This window comes from Colossoma macropomum, unplaced genomic scaffold (genome assembly GCF_904425465.1).
Source record: "Colossoma macropomum unplaced genomic scaffold, Colossoma_macropomum, whole genome shotgun sequence".
Lineage (NCBI taxonomy): Eukaryota > Metazoa > Chordata > Actinopteri > Characiformes > Serrasalmidae > Colossoma > Colossoma macropomum.
In genome coordinates this window covers 8,413,852-8,438,056 of record NW_023494797.1, presented here as the reverse complement: position 1 = coordinate 8,438,056, position 24,205 = coordinate 8,413,852, and the positions used below count along the sequence as shown (strand labels likewise).

The window sequence follows — 24,205 nt, the reverse complement described above, 5'->3', positions numbered from 1 at the left end:
GTATTGTTGCTGCATTGAACTACTGACTCAAATAGAAATAAATGTACCAAAGACAGCTTGAATAGATGTAAGATATTAGCTTTAACCCTCAAGCACTGACTTCTCTTACTCCTATAGAACTGGAACATCTAGCATCTGAAGTTTGTTAGGTGCAGTTCTTTGTGTTTTGGGAACCTTTTGGTGTAACATAAAATGCTAATCTGCAAAGCTTTTCAGTTCAAAGGAATTCAATGTGACTAGCTAAACTGGAACTGAGGAAAACTAGATGCCGTTCCTCATAAATATACTTGAGTAGAAGTAAGTGTGTTAGAAATGCTGAAATAAAGTGCATGTTCTCACTTAAAGGTGAGTTCTACTGATTTTCAACATTTCTGCATAATTACACTGTTGAGATGTAAACAGTGCCATTCAGAGTGGTTTGATGTGACATGCTCCATTCTAAAGAAACTCACCAAGTCAAAATTGTGGTGGCAATAGGAACCAGACGTCTGAAGAGATTAATGAGTCCATAAACTACCACCCAAAAGGTTATTATATGAAACGATTGCAAATATGCTGCCTGATGCCTTAAACTTTCCCTAACAATAGTTTTATGACAGTGCTTGGGCTAAACCATATTTTTAAATGTATTTATGGTGGAGAGATACATGCAGGGTGTTGTAAGGCAAAATAGCATCCAAATAAAACATTTAAAACAAACAATTTTTTCAAATTTACCACTGGTTTACCATTTTTGTATATGTAGTGTATCAACACTACATATACAAAATCAGAAGATGTGTATGTTCGTTGGTCATTTTGGATTGTAAACAAAATGGCTGTATTTGCAATGTAGACATCTGGACCTCTGGTTCCTATTACCACCGTTGTAAAGAAATGTGTCAGTAGTTCTTTCTACAATGCATTATTGTATAAAAAGTCTAATCAGACAACTCTGAAGGAATGTTTACACCAGTTGTGTGAGACGTTTGGGGGAAAAAGAATTTCCCTTTAAATGCATGTAACCCAGTAAATATAACTAGTTTCTCTCCACCTCTGCACATAAAACCATAAAGATCGAAGCACTTAAACATTCACTTTACACCTTTTGCCAGCAAAGCTCTCAGCTGCTGAAGTGCTAAAGTTACGAGATGAAGTAAGGATTGGTCTGTTATCTTCGCTGTGGACAGTGTCCTTGCTTGGTTACCATGACAACAGAAACCTTCCCGCCTCATTAAATGCTCTGTTTTTCCTGTTTAGACGGTCCAATCATGCTCTTGCTGTTTGGTAGCAGGATAATTATGTTTTAGTCTACAGTAAACCTATATTCTGTCATCAATAAAGTATGCACTTTGTGGATAATTCTGCCATTCATTGTATGATCTGCTGCTTTTTCTCGTTCTCCAAATCAGAACTCCTAAGGGACGTGCTGGACTTGTGTAAAAACACGTTGTCTAATGAGCATTATTAAAGTCCTCCATCTCTGAGCAAAAGCCCAAACGTCTCTTGATAGCTGTGGTCAAAGTTGATTAATAATTCATGGATATGGTAATTAACAGGCATTTCCCAACATGCTCAAATGTTTAACCCCGAACCTGAAGCAAAAACCACAAGGGCCTTTAGCATACATGGACAGCAGCCTTTACGCAGTAGAGGTACAGTCTCAGGTTACAGGAGCTATCCACTTACGCATTTGGTTGATCCACTGGTGATAGGAATTACATAATGTAATCAGATCACAGAGGTAATGTCCTCCTCTTGTTAATCCAGAGGCTTTACTTGAAAGAAGATATTGTTTCCTTTATAACCAGTGTTTAACAGCAATAGCTCGATACTTTGAAAGAGCTCCTCATTACCAGGAACCTCACATGCTCACAGTATGACTAAAAAATAAATGTAGCTGTCAAACATGATCTATTTTACTATATTTATCATGTCTTCATTTCAGCAGGAAATCATAGAGCATGCTGTATTGTATTTGTCATATTGAAAGAATTACATTTGTCTGTGACACAGTGGTGCTAATGACTTGTTTTGAAATGTTGAAATGCATTAGTGAATTATTCAGATCTCTCTACATATGTATATGGTTGGTATAGCTGGGCATTTAGTGTGAAGTAGTGTTGAGAATGAATAATGCAAACTAATTTGAAGATTACATTAAGAAACAGGGCCAGAAGGACACTTTCATTCAAATTCTTTGCAACATAGTGTTTTTATATAAGTCTTGTTTACATGCGTAGAGTGGTTTAGTGCAGAAGGTGGGGGGGTGTGGCCATCCTAGTGACTGAAGAGGAGTGAATTCCTAGATCTTTCTGATTGGAGGTTTGTTGTGATTGCTTTTGGTTGTTAAATTGGACAAAATTGTTATACGTATTATCATTATTATTATTGTTGTTATCAGTAGTAGTAGTAGTTGTAGTAGTAGTAGTAGTAGTAGTAGTGGTATTTAAAAACTGCTTCGTTTTTAAAGAACTATGGCTTAAATCCATAGGCATTTAAATTTTGTAACACGTCTTAAATCCTCAGGCAACCATGAGACTCATGGGAAATGTCTGTAGCGTCAATGACATCATTCATTTGCCTTTAGTCAGGGGTCTACAAAGGCAGCCTGTGAACAGATTTTAATTGGCCTGTGGCTTCTGTTTTAAAGAGTGTTGTAAGTGACCCGCCAACCAGTACGCAGCAGTTTTTCTTCTTACCTGATGGGGGCAGCAGTATTGTAAAATTACACTGTAATGCTCGGCACTGTGGTAACAAAGTTAGCTAAAGTTTAAGAGCCTTTCTTAAGACGTTAGGACCTGTAGCTCAATTTACTGAATGACATTTAGTCAAGTCTACACTTACAAAGCACAAGCCTAACATTGAGAACCGAAGATTTTAGGGAGATGGAAATTTGAATACTTTTTCCATTGAGAGCCACAGCAAATGCATGTGCCTCATATTTCAAAAGACTAATGAATGCCATATCAACAGACATTAAACAAAGCATGGACGACAAATATTCAGGAGAGGGCAGAGAAGCTAAAGCAATTAACGATTTAATTACATTATATATAAGCACCTTCCGATCCAAATTGCTGTGAGCAATCCAACAATAAAAGAAACCTTATGCATCTTTTATACAGTGGTAGGAAACACTGTCATATACAGAAAGCTCATATTCTTTGTGCTGGTGTTTTGAAAACTTAGTAGTCTGAATCATCTGTAAATAATGTTTTTTGCCTTCAGGTATTTTGACACAGTACGATCTGGCCTCTTTGAAAAAAGTTTGGACACCTCTGCCTTTAGTATAGCAGACTGAGCTTGCTTCACTCTCTGATGTTTGAAAATGACAAGGATGTTTAAAAGCAAGCATACCTTAGCATGCTACCTATGATAATAGGTGACACTGCCAGCTTGTTACTGCAAACTTTAGCCCTCCCCTAAAAGGACTAATGCTGTGATGCCTAATTTGTTAGCCAGCTAGCTAGTTCATGCAGATAATCAAAGACTTCTGAAGGCAATAATTGGATAGATAGGTTGGGTTTGATTAGGACCGGAGCTAAAGTCAGCAGGAAGACAGATCTCCTGGAGCAGGGTTGGTGACCACTGGCATAGCAGATGTCTTTTATTTGGAAGCTAATATAAATGAGCAACCCAGTTACAGTTACAATGCCACATTACTATTACAAATAGCTTTGGTAGGAAAGAAATTTACACTGCAACATGTTTCTGCAGGCCCCCTAGTTACCATTCCATAGAGTGGAAATTGACTCAGATATTTAGAATTAATAGGATGAAATAAAATGTTTTTCCCCATTATTCTGTTGTCAGAACAAGAAACTGTTGGCTTTGTGTGTGAAATGTTGTGACTCATTGTTGAGCTGCTAGTGAGCAATAAGGATTGAAGGAACCCCTCACTGTGAATATAGTTAACACCTTTCCATAAAGACGGTTTTGCTTTAAAATAAAACACACAGCACAACTGCAGTTTTCCTCATATTAAAACAGCACCACAGTAACAAGAAAGCATTTGAACATTTCCCCAAAGACAAGTGTTCAACAAACACTTGCTCACCTACAAAGATGCAGTTTTGCAAATCATACATGATTTTGTAAATCATTTCCATTTTAAATGTATTCCATTAACATTATTAAGGTAAAAACACTTAGCACAAAACCTAGAGTGACCTCCAAAAGCTAGAAATTGCTTTTCATAACTACTATGAAAAGGGGTTAAGATAGAATTACAATAGTCAAATTACAGTATAACAATATATTGATAAAACATTTATTTATTATATTTATAATAGCCATATTTATATAGCATAATATTTAACATTAATATAATATACAATCCTTAACAGTAATATTTAGCATAAATCATATGATGAGTTGAAAGGCCTTATAGTTCACTTTCTCCAGTACTGACTTGGAATCATCGAGAGGCTATGCATGGTTTGGCATTGTTCAGTTAAGTCCATTTTTATTGTTTGGCCTTTTTAACCCCTGATTGCTCTTAATTACCTCTAAATTATTAAAAATACACTGTAGTTTACTCAATTACTAATCTAATCAATAATGACAATCCTAATTGCAGATAAGAAATACAGCCCGTGTGTTGGTGTTGACATTATACCTAACTATTTATAAACACCTTATCGAGGGCATATCAAGGTATATAGATACTCTGTGCATCATCGCCTTATATAATTCTGTTTGACAGGAGCCTTCTAGCAAGGAGCGTTCCACTAGAGTGGTCTTTATTCCCAAAGATGTTGTTCCAGAGCTGCCATAGGCCATAATGACAAATGTTGTTTGGATCAATTTGTGTTTATGAGGGGTGAAATGACAGCGTAATGGCAGAGCAGGTTAAGTGTTCGCATCATTCTTGCTGAGGTTATGACGCTTGGCTTTAATCTTCCTTAGGCTACTGGGGTTAGGCCACTGCTGCAAGTCAATGTCCTGCCGTGGCTTTCGGTTCGTCAGGTTTTAGCATTGATCACACGTATTGTGTAAAATCAGGCCTTTGCTGGGTAATATGAAAGCAAACGGAGCTACTTAAACGGATTGGCAAAATGGCTGCCAGAATAATGGAATAGCATGGCTCATGCTCCTTCTTGTTTCTCTCTCTTTCTCTTTCTCTCTCTTTCTGTCTCTCTCTCTCTCTCTTGGGCTGCTTTAATGTGCAGTGAGTAAGGCGAGTCCTCCAGGGCTCGGGTGTATCCATCCATCTGTGAGCAGCCTGCCTCGGCTCCACGCGCGGCCATGACTCATACATCAGCTCACTGGACTACAAAGACCATGAGCCCCCACATATGCACTCAAAATGAGTCCAAACAGGAGTTAATGTGACGGCTGGACTGGACACACATCCAGAGCTGGGCAGGAACGAGTTAGATTGACTGAGCTGCATGAACTTTTACAATTTTGACAGATTTGTACTTCTCAGGGTATTTGATAATGCTAATACTTTTACATTTACTCAAAGTAATCTACTTTCTCCTCAGTTCCACTTAAGCCATTCATATTGGGTTTCTAAATCCTTTTTTGGGTTTAATTCCATTGTATTCTGTTGGTTTAGCACCTGGACTGCTTTGCTGATGCTTATACCTCTCACTTCGGAGCTTTGTCATTTTGTTTTGAACCCAAAATGATCCCAAAAAAAGAATAGCACCTAAAAACTCCACTTCCTAGGCTGATAGATACTGGTAGATGGATGTAATACAAAGTTCTATAGGGTGGTGTTCTGGACCTGGTGTTTTTTTTTTATTAGACTACTTTTACTTCTATTTAAGTCATTATTTCATTGAATTAACAATGCTTTCATTTAAGTTTAGGTTCTTCAGTAGTTGAAGCTTGATTTGATGTGAGGTTCTGAAATTAATTCTATGCTAAGATGTCCAAATAAGAGAAGAAGAACTTCTTTAAAACCTTAAGCAGCAATCTTCAAATGCAGGTATTAAGTTGTCTTTCTTGGCCTCTTGAACTGGTCTGTTGAGCTTGCAGGAAAAGTTTTTCTCTCTCTCACTCGCTCTCTTGGTGACAGCACAGGCTCTTAATTAGATAGATCTAGGCTTGGAACCTTATTTCTCTTCACACGCAGATTCACTGCAACTCCTAATTCAAAGTTGAGTCATAAATGCAGTTCACTAAATCAGTGCTGATAATCTCTCTGAAGCCTGTGGATCTATCGGTGCATTGAAGGCACATTACCAGATTACTGCAGGTCCAGATTTTTTAACCCAAAGAAGCTACACTTACCTCCAGTGATAACAAAAGCATAGTGCAATTTGATAGTAATTACTTCTTGCCATGTTTTCGTCATTTGTTGGCATTGAAACAAATTGAAACATGTCAGAAATGCAGACTCAAACTTCTCAATGTAGAAGATAAATGAATGTATTTGACCCTCAGAGACTCTGTTGAATAACAGCAACAGCTGTATAACAGTATACACAGTTGTGTACACCGAGTTATGACTGTCACTAAAACTACATATCCCAACAGTTCACACTGTAAACTGCATCCTAGCCTCATTTGCCAAAGTCAAACATCTACCTCCTATTGGAGTGTCTGCTCTGTGTAAATACTTGACCAATGACATGTTTTTTGTTCATTCCTAACATGCTTAGTGATATAACATTACGACAAATAAATAAAAGCTGTACATAAACACATTTTAGGCAATGTTGTTAATATTGTAAATGCAGTACTGGGCCTCAATTTTCACTAACTTTTAGCATTATTTACACAATAGCCGTATTATCATTAATATAGTCAACGTGTCCAACTCCAGTCTTACACACACCTACCACACACGTCTACCACACACATTTTCAACTGTTCTCCACCATGCTTCCAAAGTTCAGTCTTAGAAGTTGGTTGCGTTTAGTGTGTCTCACAATCAAAGTCTTTCCAAACATGTATAATGTTGTTGAAATCTAGACTCTGGGGTGGTCTTTTTCTCTTAATTTCCTTTTCTCAGTAATAGCTACACATTAACTCACTAGTTAGCTTCACATTAAGTTGTCTCCTCACAGTGGAAGAAGCTCCTATGGATTTTTAGTCCAATCTAAAGCGCAAGTGGAGCTTGATCTTCTCCTTATTTTTAGAGATGAAAGCTTTAAGTATTGTATCTGATGGGGACAGTTTTGGTGGTCCAATTTTTTTCTTTTTTTTAAATTTTAACTCCAGTTTTGGAAACTCCTGTTATTTTCCCATTTTCCAAGTGAATATACACAGTGGCTTCCTAATAATAGTTTAAAAAGGCAAAACAGAAATACAGTACCAGTATCATTGCTTGGGTCTCTGAGGTGCTAACTCTGTAAGTAGAGATGTAATTACACATAAGCAGTAAAGCAAAACAATGACATTAATAACTTTTAAGGGACAACATTCTTTATCCATTCTTTATTACTACTACTTCATTGTACTGATGACCTTCTTCGATATATTAAAAAACCTGTGAAAAATGTTGCTAAACGACAGTATTTTTATTAAGTATTCACCAAGTCCTTTTTTTCTGAGTAAAGTTTAGAAGCTCCATGAAAGATTAAACAGCTAATGGGGCTGCTGGCTTGCAGAGTTTGTCTCTGCTGATGCTAACACAAGCTAAATGCGCTGTGATTGAATGTATGAGCCTGCGTGGTTACACTTACTCACACACTTTCCCCAAACGAGAGTTAAAATCATCTTAACTATTAAAGAGCGTGTTTAGAATGATACCCACTCTTACATCTCACATTGATGCATGTGTTAAAATGCTTTTTATAAGCTCCATGCCATTTAGTCTGAGTATGTTTTGGTCTTTGTAACAAGAAATCTGCAATTTAATTCATCACAGATCAGCAGTACCAGCTTGCCAGAATATAAAAAAGAACCTTTCAGTTGAGTTTTTATGAGAACAATCCACTGAAAGTTTCTTTAGGAACCAAAAGTGGTTCTTCTATGACATGGTTCCAAAGAACCCAACTTTACTTATCACATGCCAGGAGATACAGCTTAGCTAAAACGTTTATACAGCTAGTTATGGGGACAGAGCAAGGATGCTGACGTAAAGAGGAAGTCCACCAGTTTTTCAAAATTTCTATATAATGCAATCTTTGAGATGTAAACAAAGTAATTTAGAGTGTTCTGATTTTAAATTCTGGACTGCAAAGGAACTTCACAACTTCTTTACAATGGTGGTGATAGGAGAGGGGTTGTGACCAGTGCAAATATAGCCATTTTATTAGCTAGTCAAAATGACCTGTTGAACCTACGTGTGTCGTCTGAGTTTTTATATGTAATGTGGATGATGGCAAGACTGGTACATAGTGGTAAATCTGAAAAAAAAAAAAATCCTTGGGTTCTGTTTTGCCTCACAACACAATGCATGTACCTCTCCACCATGAATCAATTTTCAACAATTACATTTTAGGCCAAAATCTCATCTCAACACTATTGCGAAACAATGTCTCAGGCATCAGGCAATCTATTTGTAACCATGTCATGTAATAAACCTCTATGATGTAGCTTTTAGAGATGTAAATGGACCGTACGTCTGGTTCCTATCACCACCACTGCGAACAAGTGTGACTCTTCAGGTTTCTCAGCAATGGAGCACCTCACATCAAACCACTCGGAATGAATTTGTTTACATCTTGAGGACTTAATTATGCAGAAACTTTGAAAAATGGGTGGAATTCCCCTTTAACATTTGCTAGAAAACATTATGAGATGGATTAACTGAAAAATCTTACATGGAGTTCCTGTAAGATCCTTTAGGCACCCTTTACCCTTTAAGTAACTCATGCAAAGCGCTGACAGCGAAAGCAAAGCTATTAATAAAACCATTCGATCCCATCACTCATACAAACACACGTTCAGCTGCAGCACAACTGAGCAAGTGCACATAACATTGTCATGGAGTTATGCATTGTGGATCAATGCAAAATAGTCATGTTTTTGTAATGATAGATCCACAAGATGGTGATCAGATTCTTCATAACACTGGCTCGTGTGTGTGTATCTGGGTTAGCATTTGAACTGAGGAGGGGGTGTGAGCCTACGTAATTTGGCACTTTTCCAACAGAAAGCAATCATCATTGCTCTTTTCAGAGCATTAATTAGTTGATATGCGTGCTGTCTACTGGGGCAGTATGATATACCAGCGTAGCCGCAGTGCTTAAGGCCCTATTAAATTATCACTTTCCCTGCACAGACATCTAGCTCATCTGCTAATAGGGAAATAAACAAGAAAATGGATTATGTATTTGTTTTTATGGCATCTATGTATCTTGTAGTTTCGTTCTCACTGACTTACTCTGTCTGTGCCAAAACCACTGCGCTGTAAATCATGTCAGTGGTTGAATCCTGACAATAAGTTGCTATAGTGGGCCTACTCTAGTACAGAGACTGTTGTAGTAATTCATCATGGTTTATATATTATTGCTGGAAAAAGAAATGATTTGATGTTGGTAAAGAAGCAGAAGTGGAAAGCAATAAATTACATCTCCTCTTGTTGCAGTACTTCACTGCTTTTTTTCTCTGTAGCGGTACTTTTTTGAGTGTAATTAAATCATAGTAACATTGCTTCTGCTCAAGTTTAACATTTTTAAATACACAGCAAACAGTTGAACAGATTAAACAGGACAGTGCTTACATTTGTGACAATGTATTAAATATTAATAAAAAATATCGCTTCATACGATATATTAAGTAAATATTAATGCACTTATATACATGCTATCATTTCTGTTGTTGCAGTTTTTAGTTTGCTAAAAGACAACTTGAACAATTTGATAAGTCCTAATATCTGATTAAATACAGTGCTATCTTTAGCATTAGCTCATTTTAAGGAGCAGCTTCAAAAAAACAAAATCCAATCCGACACCTCTGACTTTTCAATTATTATTTCACAGCAGCTTGTAGACATCATATTTAATATTTATTTTTTTATCTCCTGACTCTGTAATGCTTCTTTTGATTTTAAAAAGCAAATCTTACGACGTGCATTACATTCAGTCACTTGAAGATTTCCTTAGTTTGATTAATGTAAATATTGTTTCCAAATTCCTTTTTTTGTTATTTAAATTGGTGTACATTCATATTGTCAGTTCTCAAACAGCTAACATCTTGTAAAGCCAGTTTATTTTTGACAAATGTTTTCAGAAGTGCTTTTAAATTTTGAAATGTAAGTTTGACAGACATAACAGAAATGAAAGGAAGCTTTTTATTTTATTATTTTGGAATAACAAGTATATCGGCTGCTCATTAAAACTAAAGCTGATGCTTGTAGGGTCTATTAACAGTGCCAGTTAGCTAGCCCATTTAGCCAGTGGAAGCTAATCTTCAAGGTAAGCTAATGAGTTAGCTTATGTAACTAGTAACCCTCATATTGGACCTTTTTTAATTTGTCAGGTGGCTTCTTCATTACTCTTACTTGAATAATTCCCTTTATTAGTACTTTTACGTGTACTGAAATGGTTATACTACAATAGTAGTGCTGTAAAGTTTAATACTTTCTCCACCCTTGTTTAAGACTCCTTTCTTGAGTGATTTATGTAGTCTGAAATAACTACAAATGGCCTCTGGATAAGGACTTATCTGCTATCGTTCAAGCTTCATGCCAATAAACATCTGTATCTGTGCAAAAAACTGTGAAATATGGGTAAACAAATTGGTTCGAAGGATCAGCGGCTTTGCTGTTACCATTAGAGATCTGTTAGACCCAGACAACTGTTGGTGTGTGAATGCGGTGGTGGAGCTGAGGATTTGTGCAGGGTCAGTGTGTTTGGTTTGGACAGAGCCCAGTGGTTTTGCTCGGACAGCCCTGCATTTTTGGCGGAAATACGCAGGAAATGACAAAGTTCGGGGAGAGACATTTTTCAGTGACTGATTTAGGGCTGATTTTACAGTAGAGTCTTTCAGCCTCTGGCCAAGCTGGTGAATTTTACTCACTCATATTTTCCTGGTGTACAGTCTGAGCCATTTTACAGCTGGAGTTCTGTAAAGACACTAAAGAGAGGCCATAACTCAGCCTGTTGTTAAGAGTTCTGACAATATTTGTGACAGCAGTATTTTCAACAAGACAAGAAAACTCTAAAGATAATAGTGGATCTGTCTACTTTTTATTTACTGCCATGTCTGATAGAGGCAGCATGTCATGTTACACTGATTCGCCGCTGTACAATATGGAAAAATATGTAGTGCGATTACTTTGCAGAGTACTATAGAAAGGCCTTTGTTAGATCTTGCAGTGACGCATTAGTTAAGATTTGTTTAAACATTGCAACTCTGCAGTGTCAATATTGCGAAGTATTATGATAATCATTACTGGCTAGTGACGAACTATATGTAATCTGGATGATGTAATCTGATTACAAAAATCACACTTGTAATCAGAGTAGGATATCTTTGAAAATCAGTGCAATCAGATTACACTTATCCTACTGTAATCGGATTATGGATTTAGGCAATAGAACATGAGTGGGAGTTTGTTATGGTGTATGACTTTGTGGCCGTGATTTGGTAGCCATATCATCACAGGCGTGTTGTTTTTCATAATTACGCACAAACCTGATTATTCTATTATTTACATTCAACAACTGTGCAAAGCAATAAAGCCCTGAACATTGTTTCATATCATCTCTGTCTTGACAAAACCTTCTTTAAAAGATTTTAAATCTCCAGTGCTCCCTTACATTCTATTTCAATTTTTATATTGAATGGGCCAACAGAAACAATCCAGAATTATTTGGATACAAATCTTGTTCCATTTACCTCCTTTAGAAGTGAAAAATGTTTTTTCCCTCTTCTGTAAAGTTACCATTTTGGACATTTGGACATCCTTGGACAAGGTTTTGCTCTGACGAGCCTTTTAATATGGTCCAGTTTCTTCTGTCAAAAAAGTAGTTCTGCATAGAATAAAGCCACCATTATTATCAACAGAATGATACCGATATGATGACAGCATGCAGTTATCAGATATATGGACAGGTGAAAATGAAAGGAAAAACATGAATTAATGAGTGGAGAAACATAACGGGTGCAGATGCTTCCAGACAGGCATTCTGCATGATACAATTAAGCAATGAATGTTCTTCCATGCTCTGGGGCATTTATAAAAATGCTGAGCATGCCCAGCTGACCTCAAATTTGGATCAAGATGGCAAGAGGAAAAGATTTAAGTCACTTTTAAGTTATTGTTGGGGTCTTAATGCTTGACCCCTACTGTGAGGGGGTCTGGTGGTTGATTTAAAAATGTAAATAAGCTTGCCGCCAAAAACTTTGAGTTCAGTGAACTTCAAACAATATGCCAGACAGAATTTTTGGGTTAACTTACTGTTAGAAGACTATTTTTAAATGAACTGAATTTGACTACATTATGGTTGCTTACTTTTTTTTAACTTAAGACACTATAATTAAAATAGTCTAATCATCAGATTACACCTTTTTAGTCATCTCAATGATTACATTTCTGATTACGTTTTCAGCAGCGTAATTTGTAATCAGTTCTGCATTACATTTCTTGAGTAATCTACCTCACACTGATGATAATGGTTAACAAATAATTTATTCTGCAGCCCTAATGCACATGAAAATTCAAGTTCAACAGGCTAATTGTGACTTATCATGCTTAAAAGTTTGGTTGTTGTTTTATCACACAGGTTCCCAACCCTGGTCCTTGAGAACTCCTGTCCTGCACATTTTAGTGTTTTCCTGCTCTAACAAACCCACTTTAACTCTAAAAGCGCTTGTGAAAAAGCTCATTAGTTGGATCAGGTGTGATGAGAGCAGGAAAATACTAAAATGTGCAGGATCAGGGTACTCCAGGATCAGGGATGGTAACCACTGTTTTATAAGATTGAATACTGTTAAGTTAGCAACACAACACAGCAGTATTTATTTTAGATTGATGATCTCTTATACTACAAGCTGCAAATTCAGTGATTTGGTGCATTGCTTGTGACTTACACTCAAAACTTTAATTATGCCACACATATCTCTTCAAAATAATACAGACTTTGTTACCTAAAATGCAATCGCAGTTAACATTCCTACTGGTTGTTTTTGCATTAGCTAGTCGTTGCACAGGGGACGGGATGAGATGAGGCACCACATACATGCGCCACAATAAAAGAAAAGAGTGGGGAGCTAAGGAACCACATATTGAAGAGAGAATTGACTTGTGAGCCACGTTTACAGCAAATCACCAAACATGTACCCATTTAGGAAACCTGCTAACTTCCCACAACATACAGCACTTTGTTGCAGCCAGTATAGAATGATGCACATAAACCCTACTTTGTTAATCAATGGAGCCTTTTACATGAGTCACAAGCAACAAGCAATGGTTGTGAAAACAAAGTTTTGTTTCACTTAGTTTGAAGCATATACAAAAAGTAGTGGGATTAGTGGGGCTACAGAACTTGCAGTTAGTGCTCTCCTCCAAGCGTGTTGAGCAGTGTTTCATTGGAAAGTGGCTAAAGCCTCCTCGAAAAGTCACTAAATGTTGCTAGATGTCAGATGGTGTCAGCCCTTTACATCTGGTTGCTTCCCTCCTAATCTCTGTGCTCACATATATTGTATTATAATACAGCCGAATTCCCAATAAAACTGTTCTCATTTACATATGTTTCTGTTTCTGTTGTCAGACAGCAAGACGAGTATGAAATAGTGAATGTAAAGCGGCCCATTAGGACTACATGTTAACCAGCAGTCACTTCAAGGCATTTCTAAGCTGCTGCTCTGCATGGCTAACATTCTGATGTTATAACTGTGACGATGTCTGACTAAATCACCAAACACATCATTTAAAGACAGTGGCTGTGCTGTGATTTCGGCTACGTTCACATGTAAGATGATCACTCAGAGAGAAAGTTGGAAGTGACAGAATATCTGTCTTATTTTTTCTCTCACACAGCGCGCAGCCAAACCACAAGAAGCATGTTTTGTTTTCAGAAAATGATCAAATTAAATTGTTTAAATCAAACTAAAGAAAGAGCAAACAATACAGATTAGTGATTAGTCCTTGGCAACACTACACATGCGAAGCTCATTCACATCTAAATCAGCTGCTGTGCAGACTGAATGTGCTGCTCCCCCTCTCTGCCACTCACTGAACAGAGGAGATGAAGAGAGCTGTGCCACTCACTCACAGGGCAGTACTGGCCCCTCTCTTCTAAGGTTTGTCTAAAATGTAGCTACATTTGTTGCTAGGTGTCAAAAAAGTTGCTAAAGGGGTCTGAAAAGTTAAATCTAGAAATAAAGTTGCTTTCCATTGGCTTCCAATGATGTTGCATTACCAGCAATTCAGAAAAGATGCCTGGCTTTACATGACTAGCATGTGCTAGCCTTCACTCTCCTAGCTATAGTAGTAATGTGTGACTGGGGGGGAACGTCTACCAGGTCGAATTGGACACAACTAAATTGTGGGGGAATTGTGAAAAAAAGGCCAAATAACAGTGATTGAATAGGGGCCACCACCTTTAATGCGGTGAATAAACAAAAACTTTTTGTTTCTGCCCTTATGTCTGTGATTTTGCCTGTTGGGTTTGCTACGGTCATGAGCAGTCATGACTGCATAACTGATGTCATTACTTCAGTCTGATCGACAGAACGAAGTGCTCCTTGCAGTAAATGTGGTGTTTAAAAGAAAGAGGCAAAGCAACTTGAAATGATTGGCTAGCATGTAGTTTGGATAGCAAGGGTGCTAGCTACCTTTCTAGAAGTTCAGCTAGCTAGCATACTTACTATACAAACTGCAGACTAACCAGCCATTTTGAGTTATTGTTTAACACTGCATTTACTATGTGTAGTGCTTCGTTCTGTCCTTCAAACTAAAGAGTTTTCTAAAATGAAAGTCTTGTTATTTGAAGCCGTGTCGTACCTCAGAGGTGTTTAGTCAGAGTTTTGTACAATGCAAAGCCTGCAGCTAACAAGACTAAACTAGTATCTGCTCTGACTCACACAAAGCAATTTGTGAACATCTACTAGCTATTCATAACACAAACTGTGACAGCTCATATTGTGTTTAGTCAGAATATGTGTAGTGAATAACACGTTAAGGGCTGATTGAATATCGCTGGTTATTTCACTCTATTGCATGGTAATAATAGCGAGTGTCTTTTCTTGCCTTTGAGCAAAATGCTAAATTTCTATTATAACCAAAGCCAAGTTATCACGCTGGAACAAAATCTGTGCATCACTGGTCTTAAGAATTTAGTGAAGACTAAATTCGTCTTCCCTGTTTTGCAATGTGAGCATGTACTTGCTGTCATAGCTCACATCTGATTATGTTCTATTTATTGCCGTGTCCTTCTGGTGGGTGTGATCTTTGGAGAGGACTTGTCGCGCACACATAACACTAATACACACTCCTCCAGGGTCTCCTAGCACACCCTCAGGCCAGGCAAGGCTAGAGGAGGTCAAGATGATGCTGAGCATTTGCGTCTTGTTGTTTTGCTTGCCTGTATGTGACGTGTAATGGCCGCAGGCAGGGGCAGTTGTTGCTGGCTCTGGTGGCCCTGACCCCTCTGATGAGAGATCTGACCCTGGCCACACCACGGCGGGACACTCCCTCAGACCCTGCCACCCTGCTAGAGGGTCAGCGCATCACGGCTGGCTGTCTGGTCAGCGCCCGTCAAACGCGATGAAGGGCAGGAGACGTGTGGCTGCGTTTGCGCTTTCGCCTCGGCCTGCAGGGAAACACGCCTAGCACTCACTAACAGCTTCCCAAATGAGCAACACAAGCTCCTGGAGCTGTATGTGTAACGTGTCCTTACATATGTCCTTACACATCTTCACGCCCGTTTTTACACATCCTTACACTTGATGAAAAGTGTTTTCAATGTTATTGCGATACTGTTCAAAAATGTGGATTCACTTGTTGTATTATAGGACCTCGTGGTACTGAATTATTTTTTGCTTTGCGGGAATTAAAAGTTTGATGTAGTATGTACATCAAACCATGGAAATTGGCTTTTTTTGAAGCAAGTTTTATGAAGTATGTAAAAACTGTTAAAATTTCAAAACATACCGTTCATTCTCCAGTCCATACAGTCCAGACATGTAAACTAAGCTGCAAAAACAGCCTGTATTATGTTTACTGTTTTCTAGATGTCACAAAAAACAACTTATTTACATATATACGTCTGTATAACATACAGCAGTTTAGCCCTGCCCTTTCACGCTGAAGTTATAAGGAGTGTTTCAGCTTGGGCAACTTTTTGAATGAGGTGCAATAGAGAGCAGCCAATCAAAACATTGGTCATTCACATGTACAGGTCTTAAAAGCACAATAACAAAAACAGCCTGTTTAATTCTGAAGGATAAAGAGATGCTGGAAAATAGTAATCTAAGAATGACTTATGACTATATTTGGTAAACGAAACTATACATATTTTATAAGTGAACCTCAGAGAAGCTCTCCAGTCTCTACGGTCCTTATATGGAAACTAATTTGCAAAAACAAAACGTTTTGAATTTATTGTTTTTGTGATAGCATTACAACAACACATTTAAAGCTCAAGGGAATTAGAATCTGTGTTCTCTCTAAATAGGTTAATCTTGCTCTTGTGATTGTACAGTATGCTTGTACAAACTATGTCCTGTGAAAAACTTTCCAGTGTCCACTAAAGGGTTGTATTTTGTGTGCTAAATGTATTTTGATCTTTTTTACTACTTACCTTAGCAGGCCTTCCTGTCCACACAGCTTTAACACAATTGTGTTCCCCTACAGTCTTTCTCTGTTTGAGTCAGAAAAACTTACCAAGCGAAATCTGACAACCAAACAAAAGCTAACAACCCAGCGAAAGCTAATCTAGCAAGCCTAACTGATCTGTCAAACTAGCTCATCTATCTACCTACCATCCATCTGTTTGTTTGTTTGTTTATTCATCTGTCCGTTTGTTCGTCCATTCAACCGGACACACTAGCGTTCCCTAGATGCACATTCAGCGGTAAAGTGAATTAGAAGCTTAACCTGTTCAAGATGCTGCCATATTAAAGCTGGTTAATTTTATTCATGAGCCATGGACACAGCGAGGTAGTCCACAACACAACCTACATATCGCTGCTGTCGGAACAAAACCTTCTCCAAAATTATCTACAGGAGAAGGAAAAAAACTACTTTACCTTTAATGTAACAGAACCAGATTTTTTTCCAAATAGTTTTGGGCTGTTTCTTTTGGCCTGTTCATTGTAAAATTTACACACAACGTAAAGAGTGATAGACTTTTACAAATTTTGTCAAAAACTGAAAAACAACAGAAATGGAGTTACAAGGTTTTGTTCAGACAGCAGCGATATGTAGAGCCTGTTTCACTCATTTCTCTCCATTTGCGCTGTTGTGTTTAGTTCTGCTTCTGTGACATACCAGGCTGGGAGTTTCGGTCTGTGGGATGTTGATCATGTGCGCATCAAAATATTAGACAGTTCTCAGATAGTTCTTATAAGCAATTTGTAAGCAATGTTTTATCATATTTCTGTTTTTTTTTTCTTTCAAACTTTGCTGGATGTTCAATATAAAGCTTAATTTTGCTATCATACATTTAGCATTTTACACTGTGTTCCCTGGGATGATAGAAGCCTATTTAGCTGTAACTCTGCCCATTCATGTTGAAATTATAAAGGGTGTTTCAGCCTGCCTTTTGCATGAGGCACAGCACAGGACAGCCAAGAGCGTAGTTACACATTTTAGTCTTAAAGGTACAGCGACAAAAACAGCATATTCAGTTCTAAGAGATAAAGAGAGGTTGAAAAATTTGACCACTTTTGATAAATTACCCACACAAACAGTTCGTAAGTGACAAATACAAGAAAACATAGGATATGGCCCCTTAATTCTTTGTTATTTTGTATGCAATAATGCTGCAGAGAATGTAGATTTAAATATTAAGAACTTAATACCAAAAGGTATTTTTAGATGTCTTATTCCAAGTATGTGAACAACAAGACGTTGTTATGATAAATGATATACTAATAATCTATTTACAATATCATATTGTCAACTTAACTGCCTTGAGATTTATTTACCACTTTTGAAATACAAGGTATGCTAAATATTAATTTTATTACACATTTCTGAGTCACTTTAGTTAGATCCATTTATTATGGACACATTTAAAAATGATTAATTTATGTAAAAGCTCTCTATTGATTATTTGAAACCAGTGTAGGTGCACAAGACCAGCAATACACTGGAATCATTTATATAAATGTATCTGCAACCACATTAGTTTAACATGAGTGAAAACTTTGATTCCAAACTTGTGAATGGTCATTCCAAACTTCTGAATGGTAGTGGATATCATACATCATGCTGGCCTCCAGCAACTGACCTGCCACTGTGTTTAAAATGATGTATTACACATTATGGTGCAGCAAAACAACTCATGGCTAGGCCGCTAGTTATTTGTGCTGAAGCCCCTGCGTTGGCTGGCTAACATGTCGCACCACGCCGCAGAGAGCTGGGCCTGGCCTCGAGTGTGTTTATTCAATCTAATTGAATTCGGAGTGGATGTAAAACCATTCTCTGACTGTTCTCAGTGAAAATGATTGATGCCCCCGGACTGTTGAGTATGCTAAAGAGCTACGTTGTGGATGAGATTAGAATATTGCTGTGTGTCAGGGCTCTGTCAAATACCAATTTGCTTGTCAGTTTTGAATAAGGACACAAAAAGGATGTTTCGGGATAATATTTCAAACCCCCAGACCGACCATATATGGAAACGTTCTAACAGCGCATGCAGTGAGTCAGTACTGCATGTAATTGTGTTGTAACAGCTGTCGTACAGAAATGGATGAATTTAAATCTCCGTACTTGGTAGCTGAATATTAAAAAAGGCATGAATGTTAATGATTTAAAATGAATTACTGATTTCTTTATGCCCATGTAAATTTTGTAAAATCTATTATGAACAAACAGTAATGAGTTACATATAATTAATTACTGTAATACTAGTATTAGTATTAGTACCTCATTAAAGTATATCAGTTTTTGAAGATTTTTTGAAGTTTTACTTTCACTCCAGTTCATAATTCACATTTACTTTTCACTCCACGACTTTCTGCAGCAAGTGATACTCGTTACTCTGAGTTGGGTGGAAGCTGGATTATCTGCTGTATCTTAAATCACTTGATGCATTTTCAAATTCAAGCAAACCAATCAGAACACAGTGAACTTTTTTAATTGGCTGTTTTGTTTGACTTGGTGCATCCATAGAAGCTAGAATTATACCTATATCCACACTTTATGCAGCTGTAGCCTCACGGGTCTCCTTAATAGAAATACTTGCAATGCTGTGCAAAAAAAAGTGTTTATTAAATTTCCTGTCAAACCAGCCATTAAGGACAAGTTAATCATTTTAGAGGTGTTTTTTTAGGAGATTATAATATTAGACATAGACATAATCCACTTGCATAAGGGGAAAGCTAAGCGGAAAAAAAGGAGTTTCCAAAACTAGAGTTCAAAACATGACAAACATATAGAGGAACTCATTACAACGGTGCAAGACCTGGTAGACCACCAAAACTGTCACCATCAGATAAACACTACTTAAATCTTTCATCTTTGAGAAAGAGGAGAAAATCAAGCTCCAGTCTTTCTTCAAATCTGGAAAAATCCACAGGTGTTTTTGTCCATCCTTCCACTGTGAGAAGACAACTCAACAATAGATGGAACACCAGCTGCTGGTGTTCTCAGAACAATGGACTGACCACTCTTATGTCCAGATCTCAACATGAATGAATGTGGGGTTATCTTTGTAATTTATTTGAAAAACTGAAAGCAAGTCTTCTGAAAAGAATGAAAGCTGTAAATGCTGGATGTTATTTTCAGTCCCTTGTAATTTTCTGTTAAATATATCTGAAAAAAGAATAACTTGTACTTAATAACCCTTTTAACTAGACATTGTATAACTGAATGATGATCTCTCGTGTAGGTACACATAAAAGTAAGTACTTGCACTTATTTTCAAGTAGAAAAATAAATAGAGCATGGTGAAATTCTATAGTAATTGCTTCTCACTCATAGCTCATGGAAACTAATAGACAAGTCGTGTCAAAAGTGCAGATTGTAAAAATTCAATCAATACTACATTTTTGTTCGTAAGTCAAAAAGAAAGTATTTTATTATGATTTTAATTTGCTATCACAACACACAAATGATAAGAATGTAAATCAAATGTTAATGTCATTCGTTGTGTAATTTACGGTGTTATTAGGTAATAACATTCGAATAGTATAGATAAGTGAAAGTAATAACACTCCACTTCTAAAGGTTACGAATGGAACACTATAATGTCCAGAGAGAGCTCAGTGACCTTGCTTTGCATCCAGGTCTCTCAGACAGACCCGAAACCTATGAGTCTCTGGCACACACACTTTCATCAGGAAAAATGAATTGCAGGCGGGACTGGAAATGCCCAGATGTAATTCCTGCTCTGTTTGGTGTTTAAAAGGAGACACAGAATTGAGACTGGGAGTCAGTGACCTTCCAACAAGTCCACACACACACTCACTGCCCAAAAACTGCTGAGCTGTAAAGCCAGCATGTTGCTGCACATACAGCTTCTTGCCACAGCGTGCGTTTCTATGTCTCCTATTATACATAGCCTGCCAGCCACGGCTAATTAATGCTAGTGTGATAGAGTGAGAAGAGGGAAGTGGGGAATAGTGTGAAAAAGGCCTGTAATTTTAAAGCCTTACATCCTGGGATTGATGAGCGTGGTAAAATGTCTCCTTCTCTCTCTCTTGCGAGAGGGGACGTCTTTATTACGGCGATGATTTTTCTGCTCCGACTGTTTACCTTGGTGGGTTTCCGCTGCTTTAATTGGCTCGTTGTGCTGCCCCCAGAGAGCGGGCTGAGATACTGCATGTTTAGGAGGCTGGAAATAGCCTGCACTTCCTGTCTGTCTTCAGGGATAGCCCTGCTAGTACAGCTAGCAGCAGTTTACCCCTCCCCAACAATCCTTATCACCAAGCTTTTTTACACAGCAACATGAAAACTTTTTTGTGTGTTTTTTTAACAATGTTAGAAAACGCCAGCAGCCTATTTCATAATGAATTGACCAAAAGAAATTGTCCAAAATTGACTTGGGATAAAATCTTGTTAAATTAACGTGCACTAGAATTTGCGATTTTCTTATGACAGCGACAATCTGCTCTCTCATATTTTATGACAACATTGCTATAATTAACAACTTTCTAAATCTGTAAATTGATAGGAGAAGGAAAAACATTAACTTAGATTGTAACATTTCATGGCATGGTGTTGCCATATGGGAACAATGGCTTTTTTGGCTAACAACAATATAAAAGTGTGAAAGTGAAGGCTTTCTAAATAACATATCGTTGTTGTCGGAACAAACTTTCTTCCAAGTAATTTTGCGTCATTTCTTTTAGTCTTTTCATCATGAAATTTACATACAGTGTAAAGGGCAACAGGTATTTTCAAATTATGTAAAAAACTGAAAAACGTCAAAAATGGAGATACAAAGTTTTCTTCTGACAACAGCGATATACACCATATACTTTTTATTGTAACTACAATCTGTGTCCAACATCAGCAATTGGGCAACAGCATGCAACAATGGAACTGTAATGGAAGTAAATTAATTAATTAAGTAATTAATGCACTGCCTCCATATGTGTGGGTGTGTGTATGTGTATATATATACATATATACATATATATATATATATATATATATATATATATACATATATATTTATATATACATATATATATGTATATATGTATATATATATATATATATATATATATGTATATATATACACACACACACATATATATAGATATAGATAGATATAGATAGATATAGATATATGTGTGTGTGTGTGTGTGTGTGTAAAAATTATATGAATTATCCTATTATCAATAAGAAAAATCATCAGCTTTTTCATGTGTATTTCATAATACATGCAGTATGGGGTTAATGTATTTTTATGTAATGAGATTTTATTCCAAGTAATTTTGGACCATTTTCATTGGTCGACTCATGAAAATTTCACACAGCGTAAAAGGGCAGCTGTCATTTTCTAATGGTGTAAAAAAATATAAAAATGATTTACAAAGTTTTTAAATGATAGCTGTGTGATACTGTACATCACCTTTCTCTGTGGTGATAGTTAAGTGGTTCTGTTTGATACAGTATTTGGCGTTTAATATGTTAGCCCAATGAGCCTCTCTCCAGTTCCACATCCTAAGGCTTATTGTTCTACATGGACAATACACAGTAACTGAATTGTTACATTGATCAGTATTACCCTCCTGTGCTTATGAGTATGTTGTGGCTTTTGAATAAAAACATTGTATCTTTTTTTTTCTTAATTTTTGACATAATTTGAAAGCAACACCTTCTTTTTACATTGTGTGAAATTTTCATTATTAATAAATTTAAAGAAATGTTCCAAAATGTATAAAAATAAAATAAAAAATCTCTTTAAATTAATGTAAATTGATCTGTGAAGATACGACTTTGGAGATTCTGTTATGACAGTAGCAATATGCATAAAGGAGGTAAATAAATAATATGATTTTCCTGGAGAAATCAAGGCTGACCTCTGCGCAGGCTTTACAGATCAAAGATGTGAAGATGAAAAATACCAAAAATGTATTCAGAATAGCTTAGAAGAATCTAGTCACACTGACTGCAGCCTGTTCAGTTCAAAAGAGACTCTGTTCCAACAGGCTGTCCTTGAAAAAAGCACATTTCTATAATACAGGCTGTACAATGATTCTGCTGGCTGGAAAATAATAAGTATGACATTATTGTGATTTAAAATGTGGCTCAGACCTCGTCATAGTCTCTCTCTCTCTCTCTCTCTCTCTCTCTCTCTCTCTCTCTCTCTCTCTCTCTTTCTGACTCAGACAGACCTGCAGGAATGCAGGAAGCTGATCAATCTCTCCTCTATTCTCTTTCCAGCGACAGGGATAAAGTTAGACTCTCTCTTCCCTCTCTTTCTCCCTCTCTCTTCCTCTCTCTTTTTGTGTGTCTCTCTCTCTCTCCTCTCCCTCCCTCTCTCTCTCTCTCTCTCTCTCTCTCACCCTCCCCTGTTTCTCTCCCTGGCCTGCGGCATGCATCAGCTGGGAGAGAGAGAACACAAATGTTTGTGATAAATGTTATCGTTGCCATGGAAACCTGAGCTGAAATCTCTGATAAGGTATACTTGTTTTTAGCTCCTCTCCGAGTGTGAGTGTATATATGTGTGTATGTGAGAGAGAGAGAGAGAGAGAGAGAGAGAGAGAGAGAGGGAGAGAGCAGAGAAGAGAAATAGAACAGAAGTGTTAGAGCGAGGGTGTGGATGAGAGCGTGAGGGAGTGTGAGAGTCGAGTGTTGCATAATTAGAACAATTTTTTGCACATTTTTACTCTCTATTTGGAAAATATGTGTCAGTGTTGCAGAGGGCACAGTTTTCCCCAACACAGAGATAAAACAGACGCTTCTCCCACTCTTTATCCTCCCTCTTTCTGTCTCTCTCTCTCTCTCTCTCTCTCTCTCACTCACTCTCCTGATCATTTTTCCCTCTCTCTTTCTCTTCTATCATCTCATCCTTTTTTTCTTCTCTCCCACTATTTCTCTTTCCCTCTCAGTCTCGCTCATGTTTCTTTCTCTCTTTTTCTGTCTTTTTTCTTCTCTTTCCCACTCTTCCATTCTCCATTCTTTCTGCCCTCTCTTTCTTTCCTGACACCCTCTTTCTCTCCCTCCTCTCTTTTTGTCTTTCTTTTTCTCTCATATTTCTCTCCCTCTCCTCTTGCTAGATCTCTCTGTTTTTCTTTCTCTTTCCCTTTGTCACTTTTTCTTTCTATATATATTCTTTCTCTCTCACTTTCTCTCTTTCTTTCTCCCCCTTGCTTTTTTGTTTCTTCTCTTTCTTCCCGATCTCTCTCTCTCTCCCTCTCTCTCGCTCTCCACATCATTTTCCCATTATCTCTCCATCTTCTGTCATCTCATCCTTTCTTTCATCTCTCACACTGTTTCTCATTCCCTCTCAGTCTCTCACATGTTTCTATCTTTCTTCTCTCTTCTACTCTCTTACCTGCTCTCATTCTTTCTGCCATTGCTCACTTTCCTGTCACCCTCTTTCTCTCCCTCCTCTTTTTTGTCTTTTTCTCTTTCTCTCCTACTATATATCCCTCTCTCTCTCTCTCTCTCTCTGTCACTGATTCTTTCTTTATCTGTTTCTCTCTTTATTTTTCTCTCTCCCTTCTTCTCTTTCCCTTTCTCTCTTTCTTT

The 24,205-nt window shown here is 37.3% G+C and overlaps 1 protein-coding gene across 1 annotated transcript in view; it reads left to right on the top strand.

Moving 5' to 3' along the window:
- Positions 1 to 24,205, top strand: part of kcna4 (potassium voltage-gated channel, shaker-related subfamily, member 4) — a 62,196-nt gene that overhangs the window by 4,569 nt on the left and 33,422 nt on the right. The gene's annotated exons all lie outside the window — the stretch shown is intronic.